The sequence below is a fragment of the Ornithorhynchus anatinus genome, chromosome X1 (genome assembly GCF_004115215.2).
Source record: "Ornithorhynchus anatinus isolate Pmale09 chromosome X1, mOrnAna1.pri.v4, whole genome shotgun sequence".
Lineage (NCBI taxonomy): Eukaryota > Metazoa > Chordata > Mammalia > Monotremata > Ornithorhynchidae > Ornithorhynchus > Ornithorhynchus anatinus.
Window position 1 is genome coordinate 122,246,072 of NC_041749.1, and position 11,401 is coordinate 122,257,472.

The 11,401-nt window shown below is 43.1% G+C and overlaps 1 long non-coding RNA gene across 1 annotated transcript; it reads left to right on the forward strand.

Moving 5' to 3' along the window:
• The first annotated feature begins 1,890 nt into the window (after positions 1 to 1,890).
• LOC114806402 lies at positions 1,891 to 8,342 on the forward strand. Its single transcript, XR_003754430.1, has 2 exons — positions 1,891 to 2,026; positions 8,153 to 8,342. It is a non-coding gene; the product is annotated as an uncharacterized LOC114806402 (long non-coding RNA).
• Positions 8,343 to 11,401: the final 3,059 nt, after the last annotated feature.

Here is an 11,401-nt window from a genome sequence, read left to right on the forward strand (position 1 = left end):
AGTCATTGGATTTGGCAAGAAGGAGGTCATGGGTGACCTTAGAGAGAGCAGTCTTGGTAGAGTGGAGGGGACGGAAGCCAGATTGGAGGGGGTCCAGGAGAGAATGGGAATTAAGGAATTCTAAGCAGAGATTGTAGACGACTCGTTCTAGGATTTTGGAAAGGAAAGGTAGTAGGGAGATAGGGCGATAACTGGAAGGGGAAGTGGGGTCGAGAGCGGGTTTTTTTAGGATGGGGGAGACGTGGGCATGTTTGAAGGCAGAGGGGAAGGAGCCATTGGAGATTGAGTGGTTAAAAATAGAAGTTAAGGAAGGGAGGAGGGCAGGGGCGATGGTTTTTATAAGGTGAGCGGGAATGGGGTCCGAGGCGCAGGTGGAGGGGGTGGCACTTGCGAGGAGGGAGGAGATCTCTGAGAATACTGCAGGGAAGGATGGGAAAGTAGGGGAGAGGGTTGGTGGGAGGGAGGGGAGAGGGGAAGGGGTGATTTTAGGGAGCTCAGACCTGATTGTGTTGATTTTTGTCTGTCTCCCCCCATGGAAAGCAGTATGGCCTTGTGGAAAGAGCAGGGGCCCGAGAGTCAGAGGACCTGGGTTCTAATCCCAGCCCTGCCATTTGCCTGCTGTGTGACTTTGGGCAAGTCATTTCACTTCTTTGCATCTCAGTTTTCTCAACTGTAAAGTGGGGATTCAATCCCCATTCTCCACTTAAACTGCGACTGACCTGATTAACTTGTATCTCTCCCAGTGCTTAGAACATTGCTTGACACATAGTAAGCACTTTACAAATACCATTAAAAAATTAGACTGGAAGCTCCTTGAGGACAGGACACGTGTTTTGCTACTTGCCTACTTGCATTGAGTGGGTGCTCAGTAATTGAATTCTTGTATGGGTCATGAGGGCCTGCAAAATGCTGTAATCTTTTGTTTCCCACCAGTCTTGGGGAACTTGACCTCACTCAATGTTTTGGCTGCTGCCTGGTTCCCACTGGGCTGTTGTGATGTTGCTTTCTGTGGGTATCTTCATTCTCCAGAAGCTTGAGCTTAAACTTTTAGTTCAGCTCTCTTGGCGATGTGAGACCACTTTTCGTTGCAGTGGTTGTGTAATCTGTGTGATTGTGGCTCATCCATCAGAGAGACCTCAAAGATGTAGCACTGTCTAGACACACATACAAACACACACACACACCCCTCCCCTCCTTTGGGCCCTCATTTAATTGGAGGGGGGGAGGAAAGAATGAAAGAGAGCACATGAGGAAGAGAGGAAGAGGGACAAGGTGGAAGGGGGAGAAGGGACAACAAAGGAAGGAAAGAGGGGAAATAATCCGTTACATCGTACTTTCTCGAGCGCTTAGTACAGTGCCCAGCATGTAGTAAGCACTCAATGAATATGATTGATTAATTCATTGAAAGTGAAAGAGGGAGAGAGGGAAACGGAAAGTGTGGGAAAGAGAGAGAAGGGAGGGAGGGGCACAGGAGGTAGAGAACGGCCAATTTCTAGAAGGCTTTGGAATTTTTTAATGACCGTGGTGTGTTTGTTCTCCTCTGATTAAGAAATAATGCTTAGAACCTCATATTGTCCACACAAGGGAAATCACCACATCCATATTGGAATTTAGTACATCATTTGGCATGGAGCTGAGTCCCATAAATACTCTAGTACATGCCTACATAATGATTTTCAGTATGACTCGCATGTAATATTTTTTCGGCATTGGTTCGAAAGTAAATGGGGAAACCAAATTTAGCCAGCTGACATTTGATTATGCCTTTGGACTAATGTAATAGGGAATGTAATTACATACTATTTCACCCACAGCTGTGAGTAAATACCTATCAGGTGCCAAGGTTCACCAGATGAGCATTCTCTACAACATCATGGGGGAAACTGTGTCTTTGCAGCTTAAGGAATAGCAGCAGATTCCACTGGCACTAAAGCAATCCCTTTTGGATTCTTCCATCTGAAGAGAAATAATGCACCACAACCCTGAACATGACTTCAGAGAATTCCAGAAAACACCAACCTCTTGAGTAAGACTTTTTTAAAAAAATGTTTCTGTATTGTTAGCAAGCTGCAGAGTTGCCCCAAAGAACATGGGCTTAGGAGTCAGAGGTCGTGGGTTCTAATCCCAGTTCTGCCACTTGTCAGCTGTGTGACTTTGGGCAAGTCACTTCACTTCTCTTTGCCTCAGTTACCTCATCTGTAAAATGGGAATTAAGGCTGTGAGCCCATGTGGGGCAATCTGGTTACCTTATCTTCCTTCTAGACTGTGAGCCCATTGTTGCGTAGGGATTGTCTCTATCTGTTGCTGAATTGTACTTTCCTAGTGCTTAGTACAGTGCTTTGCACATAGTAAGTGCTTAATAAATATGATGGAATGAATGAATTTAGTTTTTCAAAGGGCACCAAACATGATTCTTGCCTTCAGGAAAATGTGGTGGGAAAATGTACTTTAAAAAAAAGAAAAGGATCTGGGGAAGGAAATTCAAAATCAATCATCTTGATTGCAAAACACTGAATTAAGTGCTTGGGAAAGTGATAAGAGCAACAACGATAATAATGACGGTTTATGTTAAGTGCTTACTATGCGTCAAGCACTGTTGTAAGCACTGGGGTAGATACAAGCTAATCAGGTTGGTCCCTGTCCTACATGGGGCTCGCAGTCTTAATCCCTATTTTACAGATGAGGTAACTGAAACAGAGAAATAAAGTGATTTGCCCAGGGTGGCAATAGATGAGTGGCAGAGCTGGGATTATAACCCAGATCCTTCTGACTCCCAAGTCAATGCTCTATCCCTTAGGTCATGCTGCATATAACAGAGTTGGTAGAAGTTCCTACCCCACAAGCATCTTAGAGGGTAGAGGGGTTTGAAAAATATCTCATTGGGTTTGTCCTATTACATTTCTGCTGTTGTCTGGGATAGGTATCAAACAATCAGCATTATTTATTGTGCACCTACTGTGTGCCAAGCACTGTGTTAATCAGAGGTATTTATTGAGTGCTAGATTTGTGTAGAACACTATTAAGTGGTCGGGAGCATTCAATACAGTTGGTAGACATGATCCATGCCCTTAAAGAGTGAAGCACTCAGGAGAGTACAATAGAATTATCAATCAATCAATTGCATTTTATGAGCACTTAATGTGTGCAGAGCACTGTTCTAAGTTCTTGGGCGAGTATAATACAACAGAGTTGGTAGGCATGTTCCCTGCTCACAAGGAGCTTACAGTCTAGAGGAATAGCTCAAGGAGCTACTGTGTGCAGGACACTCTACTAAGTGCTTGGGAGAAGAAAATAAGATATAAACACCACAGTCTAATTGTGCAGATCTTCAATAGATCAGTCTACTGAGGTCCTAATAATCCCTTGAGCCATTCTGATAGCAAAATTCCTGGGCCAATTGTTTATCAAGGGCCTGGCAGTCAGAGGACCTGGATTCTAATGCTGCCTCTGCAACTTACCTGCTGTGTGACCTTGGATAAGTCATTTTGTTTCCCTGGGCCTCAGTTCCCTCATCTGTAAAATGGGGATTAGATTGTGAGCCCCATATGGGGCATGGACTGTGTCCAACCTGATTACCTTGCATCTTCCCCAACATTTAGAACAGTAATTGCTTAACAAGTACCACAATTATGAGCGTTATAATTATCCTCATCATTTTTTTGCATCCTTTATCTATTTTTAAATAAAATGCAAGCAGTTGCTTCCAAAGATAACTTGTTCTTTCATCTGAATTGTCCCCTTCCACTGAGTTGTTCGAGATGCCAATATGTGATAGCTCTCTTCCACTCAAAACACAGCTCCTCCTTGGGAATTCCTGGAGGATTATGGCTTTTCCTGCCAAATGTCTAGTCTCGTCTTGAAAATGAAATGTGCCTTTCTACCTTAGACTAGAAATAGATAGATGATATTTCAATGTTCTCGTACTGCAGGCTTAGATTATTTTCTTAGCAGCTGAAAAGAGAGATGTTTGATATGAACATTTTCGCATAGGTCGTGGCCTAAGTTGCTACATGACTAGAATGTAAACGATTGTTTAGGAAGAGAACACAGAGTGCCTCTTCTCTTTCTGACAATCGAAAGAAAAAATTGGAAAAGAGAAACCCAGAATATACTGGCAGTGACCCAGACAAAACGTTTGCTGTGAACTGAGCCCTTGATAATAGCCAGAGTTATTTTCACATTAAGAAAGGTAGGGTGTTATTTATAACTACTTGGGGACATCACCTGCTCTGAGGGAGGGGTTTCTTGGGTTACTCACTGTTTACAAATAGCTCTGAAAACAGGCTTAGATTCATTCTCTTTCTGGCTCTAATTTCATCTTCCTCCTCATCCTGCTTTCAAAATCCCTCTTAGGAGGTTAAGAACTTTGGTGCTCTGATGAGTTGCAGGGAATCATGTGAAATTGGCAATAGAATTCCATTGTTTGTAGTCATTTTGAGCAGAAAAAATGCCCATCCGGGTGGTATCATAGAACGATCTACACACTAAGCCATTTATTGTGATGGGTTATCAGAATATGATTTGGTGACTGGGATGGGAAGGATGGAAGGAATAGTGAAGAGTGTCTAGACTGCCCCACTCAATCAATCAGTTGTATTTATTGAGCGCTTACTGTGTGCAGACCACTGTACTGAGTGCTTAGGAGAGCACAATATAATCCCAGGTCCATCACAGGTCATCTGTGTGACCTTGGGCAAGTCACTTAACTTCTCTGTGCCTCAGTTACCTCATCTGTAAAATGGGGATTAAGACTGTGAGCCCCAGGTGGGACAGGGACTGTATCCAACCCAATTTGCTTGTATCCACCCAGCGCTTAGTACAGCTAATAGAACATAGTAAGCACTTAAATACAAATATTATTATTATTAGATAGTAGACCCATTCCCTGACCACAGTGAGCTCACAACATTAATATAAGTGAATAATTTACGAATATGGATAGAAGTGCTGTGGGTCTGAGGGAGAGCTGAATAAGTGATGCAAATCCAAATATAACGGTAACACAGAAAGGGGTGGGAGTAGAGAAAATGAGGGCCTAGTCAGGAAAGGCCTCTTGGAGACAATATGCTTTTAATAAGGTTTTGAAGGTGGCGAGAGTGAGCGTCTTTTGAATGTGAAGGGGGAGCATTCCAAGGAAGAGACTGGACATGGACAAGAGGTCAGTGGCGAGATAGATGAGATTCACTCATTAATTCAATAGTATTTATTAAGCGCTTACTATGTGCAGAGCACTGTACTAAGCACTTGGAATGTACAAATCGGTAACAGATAGAGACAGTCCCTGCCCTTTGACGGGCTTACAGTCTAATCGGGGATAGAGGTACCGTGAGTGGGTTGGCATTAGAGGAACCAAATGTATGGGCTAGGTTGTAGTAGGAAATCAGGGAAATGAAATAGGAGGTAGAAAAGTGATTGAGTGCTTTAAAGCAATTGATTGAGTGCCCCGATGTGGAACTCTGTAAGTCCATCACTGGGTAGGGATTGTCTCTGTTGCCAAATTGTACATTCCAAGCACTTAGTACAGTGCTTTGCACAAAGTAAGCTCTCAATAAATACTATTGAATGAATGAATGAACATCCTGCTCACCCCAATTTTGGAGGGGGCCTAGAAATCACCTGTCTCACCCAAATCCATACCTTGAGCCTGGCTGTGCAAGGAAAAACTCCAGTTACGAAGCCTGCACTACAGCCCCGACTGAGACCAGATTTCCTGATAGGATGCTACTCCTACAAATCTACACCAACAACTCCTTGTTCTGGTGAGGTCTTCCCTCATCTGAAAGAAGCCTTGTTTGGAGGCTTCCAAATCTGTTCAGGGCCTCCAGAAGCCAAGATGGTCCGGGGGGAACTGCTAGGGCGTGATTCCGATATGGAACCCTACCCCTGAGTAGCCCTGGTTTCCCAGATTTGGTCTCAGTTCAGTGAAAGGGGCAGAGGTCGACTGTGTTTTGGGAGACAAGGTCCAAGAGAAGCAGTGTGGTCTAGTGGAAAGAGCACAGGCCCAGGAGTCAGAGGACCTTCTATTCCCAGCACTGCCACTTATCTGCTGTGTGACCCTAGCTAAGTCACTTAACTTCCCTGTGCCTCACTTAGTTCATTTATACAATGGGGATTTAGTCTGTGAGCCCCATGGGGGACAGGGACTGTGTCCAACCTGATTAGCTTCTATCTATTTCAGCACTTAGTACATTTCTTCTCATTCCATAGCATCACTTTAAAAATGCATTTGTTCATCAACTGCATTTATTCATCAACTGCATTTATTCATCAAATGAATTTGTTCATCAGTTGATGTGCTTGTATCCACCCCAGCGCTTAGTCCAGTGCTTGGCACATAGTAAGCGCTTAAATACCATTTAAATGAAAAAAAAAGGTACCTGAGCAGAATGAGAAGCAGGATTCCTCCACTTATCTGCTGTGTGACTTTAGGCGAGTCACTTCATTTCTCTGGGCCTCAATTTCCTCATCAGTAAAATGGAGAGTCTATTACCTGTTCTCCCTCCTACTTGGACTGTGAGCCCCAGATGGGATTGGGATGGTGTCTGATCTGATTATATTATCCAGAATCAACCCCAACATTTAGTACAGTGTTTGCCACATACGTGCTTAACAATGCAATTTCAAAAATTACTCCAGTGGCTTCATGGTTAAAACAGACTGAAAGTCTCACTCTCAAAAAAAACTGATCATCATCTAGGGTGGACCTAAATGTGAACAAAATCTAGCCCAGTAGGAGTAATAGTAGTTGTAGTGGTAGTAATAGTAGTAGAAAGAGTAGTAATAGTATAATAAAATAATAATAATAATGTTGGTATTTCTTAAGCACTTACTATGTGCCAAGCACTGTTCTAAGCATTGGGGTAGATACAAGTTAAGCAAGTTGTCCCACGTGAAGCTCAAAGTCTTCATCCCTCTTTTACAGATGAGGGAATTGAGGCACAGAGAAGTGAAGTGACTTGCCCAAGGTCACACAGTTGTCAAGTGGCAGACCTGGGATTAGAACCCATGACCTCTGACTCCCAAGCCCGGGCTCTTTCCACTAAGCCACGCTTCTTCTCATTATAAATAAAAATAAAATGGTGATATTTGTTAAGTGCTTACTATGTGCAAAGCATTCTTCTAAGAGCTGGGGGATACAAGGTGATCAGGTTGTCCCACGTGGTGCTCACAGTTCTAATCCCCATTTTACATATGAGGTAACTGAGGCACAGAGAAGTGAAGTGACTTACCCAAAGTCACACAGCTGGCAAGCGGCGGAGCTGGGATTAGAACCCAGGACCTCTTACTCCCAAGCCTGGGCTCTTTCCATTGAGCTACGCTGCTTCAATTGTAAACTGTAGGCTATTTGAGGTCAGGGATCATATCTGCGAACTCTGTTGTACTCCCCCAAGTATTTAGCACAGTGTTCTACAGAGTAAATGCTCAGTGAATACCACTGATTTATTGATAAAAATAGAGACGATATGATTAAATGGTGCATTGTACTAAGGCATTCAGAAGCATAATACACATTTCCTGCCCCCACCCCGGAGCTCACAATCTAATAGCCCAAGATGTTTTATGACTCTATTATGTAATAGTAATAATATTTTATCAATAAATGGCATTTATTGAAACACTTTTTATGTGCAGAACTCAATAAGTGCTTGGGGAGTATAATACAATTGAACTGGTAGACATGAGCTCGGCCCACAAGGACCTTACAGTCTAGTGGACTGTATAGTTTATAGACACAGTGATTATGGTATTTGTTAAGCGCTTACTATGTGCCAAGCACTGTACTAAGCTCTGGGCTGGATACAAGCACATCGATTCATGAACAAATGCATTTGATGAATAAATGCAGTTGAGGAACAAATGCATTTTTCAAGCGATGCTATGGAATGAGAAGGAATTTAGAACAAAGTGTTTCTCCAGCCCCTTTTCTTCATTAGCACATGTCAAATTCAGCAGTGGCAATGTGCAAGCTGTAATTTATTGTTTGTGAGAGGATAGAACTTGGCCAAATATTATGTTTCAGACAATCATCTTCAGCAGGCAATCTGTCACTATTTTATTGAAAGCAACTGAGTGGGTAAAAGGTAACTTATTAATACTGTATTACTTTGATGAGTCTACACATCTGTGTGAACAGGGCTTCTTTCTTTCACAGATTGAATGCAGAGAAGGTGATAAGTTTGTAATGGAAGGCAGCTGCAGTCAACTCAACCACTTAGCCAGAAAAACTAGAGACAAACGATCACCTTGAAGAAGGGAGGTTCCCTTCAAATGAGGCTCCTGCTACCATGTCAGAGAAGTTCTGTGGTGAGAAAATAAATGGTAGATTATAGAGTCCAGGAAAACTTGATATTCCTACCATTTATTTTCCCTCTGTGGAAATACCATGTAAGTATATACATTTTGATTGAACATTTGGTTTATTCTGAATTTATGGCATGTATTATCACTTACTACACACGAAATACTATACTACACGCCAGGGGAGATACCAGATAATCAGCCACATGGGGATCCCAGTCTAAATAATAATAATGATGGTATTTGTTAAATGCTTACCATGTGCCAAGCACTATTTTAAGCGCTGGGGTAGTTACAAGGTAATCAGGTTGTCCCACATGGGGCTCACAGTTGTAATACCCATTTTGCAGATGAGGTAACTGAAGCACAGAGAAGTTAAGTGACTTGCCCAAGGACATACAGCTAAGTGACAGAGCAGGATTAGAACCCATGACGTCTGGCTTCCAAGCCCGTGCTCTTTCCACTAAGCCATGCTGCTTCTAAATGGGGGCAGGGGGAGAAAAAGTACTGATACCCCCTTTTTCAGATGAAAACCTGGGGCCCAGAGAAGTTCTGTGACTCTCCCAAGGTCAGCCAGCAAGTAAATGGTGAAGCCTGGATTACAACCTAAGTCCTCGGACTCCCAAACCCCTGCTCTTTCCACCAAGCTTCGGAGCAAGACATAAATATCTTTGTGTATGCCTCCCCCATTGGAGTGTAAGCTCTCTGTGAGCAGGGAACATGTCTTGGGAATCAGTTGTACTTTCCCAAGCACTTAGTACAATGCATTACACCCTATGGGTGCTCAATAAATAGCATTACTACTACTGTAACTACTTTTCAAAGATACGATAAGAAATCCAGAAACTATCATTTGGTAGGTACTCAATATATGTCTGGAGTTAGGATTTTGAGTGGCAAATAAACACAAAAAAGAACAGTGGGAAGCAGTCGGGCCTAATGGATAGAACACAGGCCTGGGAGTCAGAAGGACCTGGGTTCTAATTCTGGCCCTCGCACTTGTCTGCTGTGTGACCTTGAGCAAGTCACTTCACTTCTCTGTTCCTCAGTTAACTCCTTTGTAAAATGGAGATTAAGACCTTGGGATGTGGACTGTGTCCAACCTGATTAGCTTGTATTTACCCCAGCACTAAGTACCTGGTACATAGTCAGCGCTTAACAAATACCATCAAAACAAAATCACCCACAGAAACATGTGACATTTGTTCTACACTAGATCAGACTTACCCTGTGATACTAATTCACTTGGGCAAGCCTCTAGACACCTCTTGACCCTTCTGGACTGCTACTACTACTAACTGCTACTAGGCAGTCGATCATATTTATTGAGCGCTTACTGGGTGCAGAACATTGTACTAAGTGCTTGGGAGAGTACAATATAACAGACATATTCCCTTCTCACAGTGAGCTAACAGTCTGGAAGGGGAGACAGACATGAATATAAATAAATAAAATTACAGATATGTATGTAAGTGCTGTGGGGCTGTGAGGGGGGATGAATAAAGGGAGCAATTCAAGGTGACACAAGGGAGTGGGAGAAGAGGGAAAGAGGGCTTAGTCAGGGAAGACCTCCTGGCCTCCTTCAATAAGGCTTTGAAGGTGGGCAGAGTAACTGTCAGATATGAAGAAGGAGGGCATTCCAGGTCAGAGACAGGACATGGGTGAGAGGGCAGCGGCAAGATAGATGACATCGAAGTACAGTGAGGAGTCTGGTGTTAGAGGAGCGAAGTGTGCGGCTGAGTTGTAGTTGAGTAGGATGGTAAGGTAGGAGGGGTCAAGGTGATTGAGTGCTTTAAAGCTGATGGTAAGGAGTTTCTGTTTGGAGGCGGATGGGCATCCACTGGAGGTTCTTGAGGAGTGGGGAAACATGGCCTGAACATTTTTGTAGAAAAATGATCCAGGTAGCAGAGTGAAGTATGGACTAAAGTAGGGAGAGACAAGAGGCAAAAAGGTCAGCAAGGAGGCTGATATAGTAATCAAAGCAGGATAGGATAAGGGCTTGGATTAACGTGGTAGTTTAGATGGTAAGGAAAGGGTGGATTTTAGCAATGATGTAAAGGTTGAACTGACAGGATTTAGTGATAGAATGAGTAGGTGGGATGAATAAGAGAGAGAAGTCAAGGATAATGCCAAGGTTGCGGGCTTGTGATACAGGAAAGATGGTGGTGCTGTCTACAGCGATGGGAAAGTCAGGGGAAGGACAGGGTTTGGGTGGGAAGATAAGTAGTTCTGTTTTTGACAAGTTTGAGGTGATGGCAGGACATTCATTCATTCAATAGTATTTATTGATCAATAAATAGCATTGATTGATTCAAGGAGCTCCCAGTCTAGATGGGAGACCGATACTAAAATGAATTACCGGTAAGAGAAGCAAACCGAGGATAAAATAAGTACAGAAGTGTGGTCGGTATGGAGGTGGGGTGAAATCCTAACTGTTTAGTGGGTACAGACTCAAGTCCAACTTCTGAGGTCATTTCCACCACCACGCCATGCCATCATCCCAGAGAATAGCTAACAGACTGTGTGTAGGAGAGTGCTCTAATCAAGTTTAAAATATAACACTCACCCACCCAGAAGCTCTCACTGACTTCTCCATGGTGTGAAGGGCTAAAGATCTGGATCTCACATATGGTAATGATAATAATAACAATAACTGGTATTTCTTAAGCACTTAGTATTTTTTAAGGTATTTGTTAAGCCCTATGTGTCAAACAGTGTTCTGAGTGCTGGATAGATGCACGTTAATTAGAGTGGACATAGTCCCTGTCCCACATAGAGCTCACAATCTAAGTAGGAGTGATAACAGGAGAACTAAAGCACAGAAAAGTTAAGTGACTTGCCCAAAGTCACACATCAAGCAATTGGCAGAGCTGGGATTAGAACACAGGTCCTCTGACTCTCTGGTCTGTGTTCTTTCCACTAGGCCAAGCTGCTTATGATTTGTCAGATGTTGTACTATGTGCTGGGGTAGGTACAAGATCATCATCACGTTGAACACATTCTCTGTCCCCCAAGGGACTCACAGTCTAAGGAGAATAGGTTTTGAATCCCTACTTTACAGATGAAAAAAACAAGGCACAGAGAGAAGTCAAGTGATTTACCC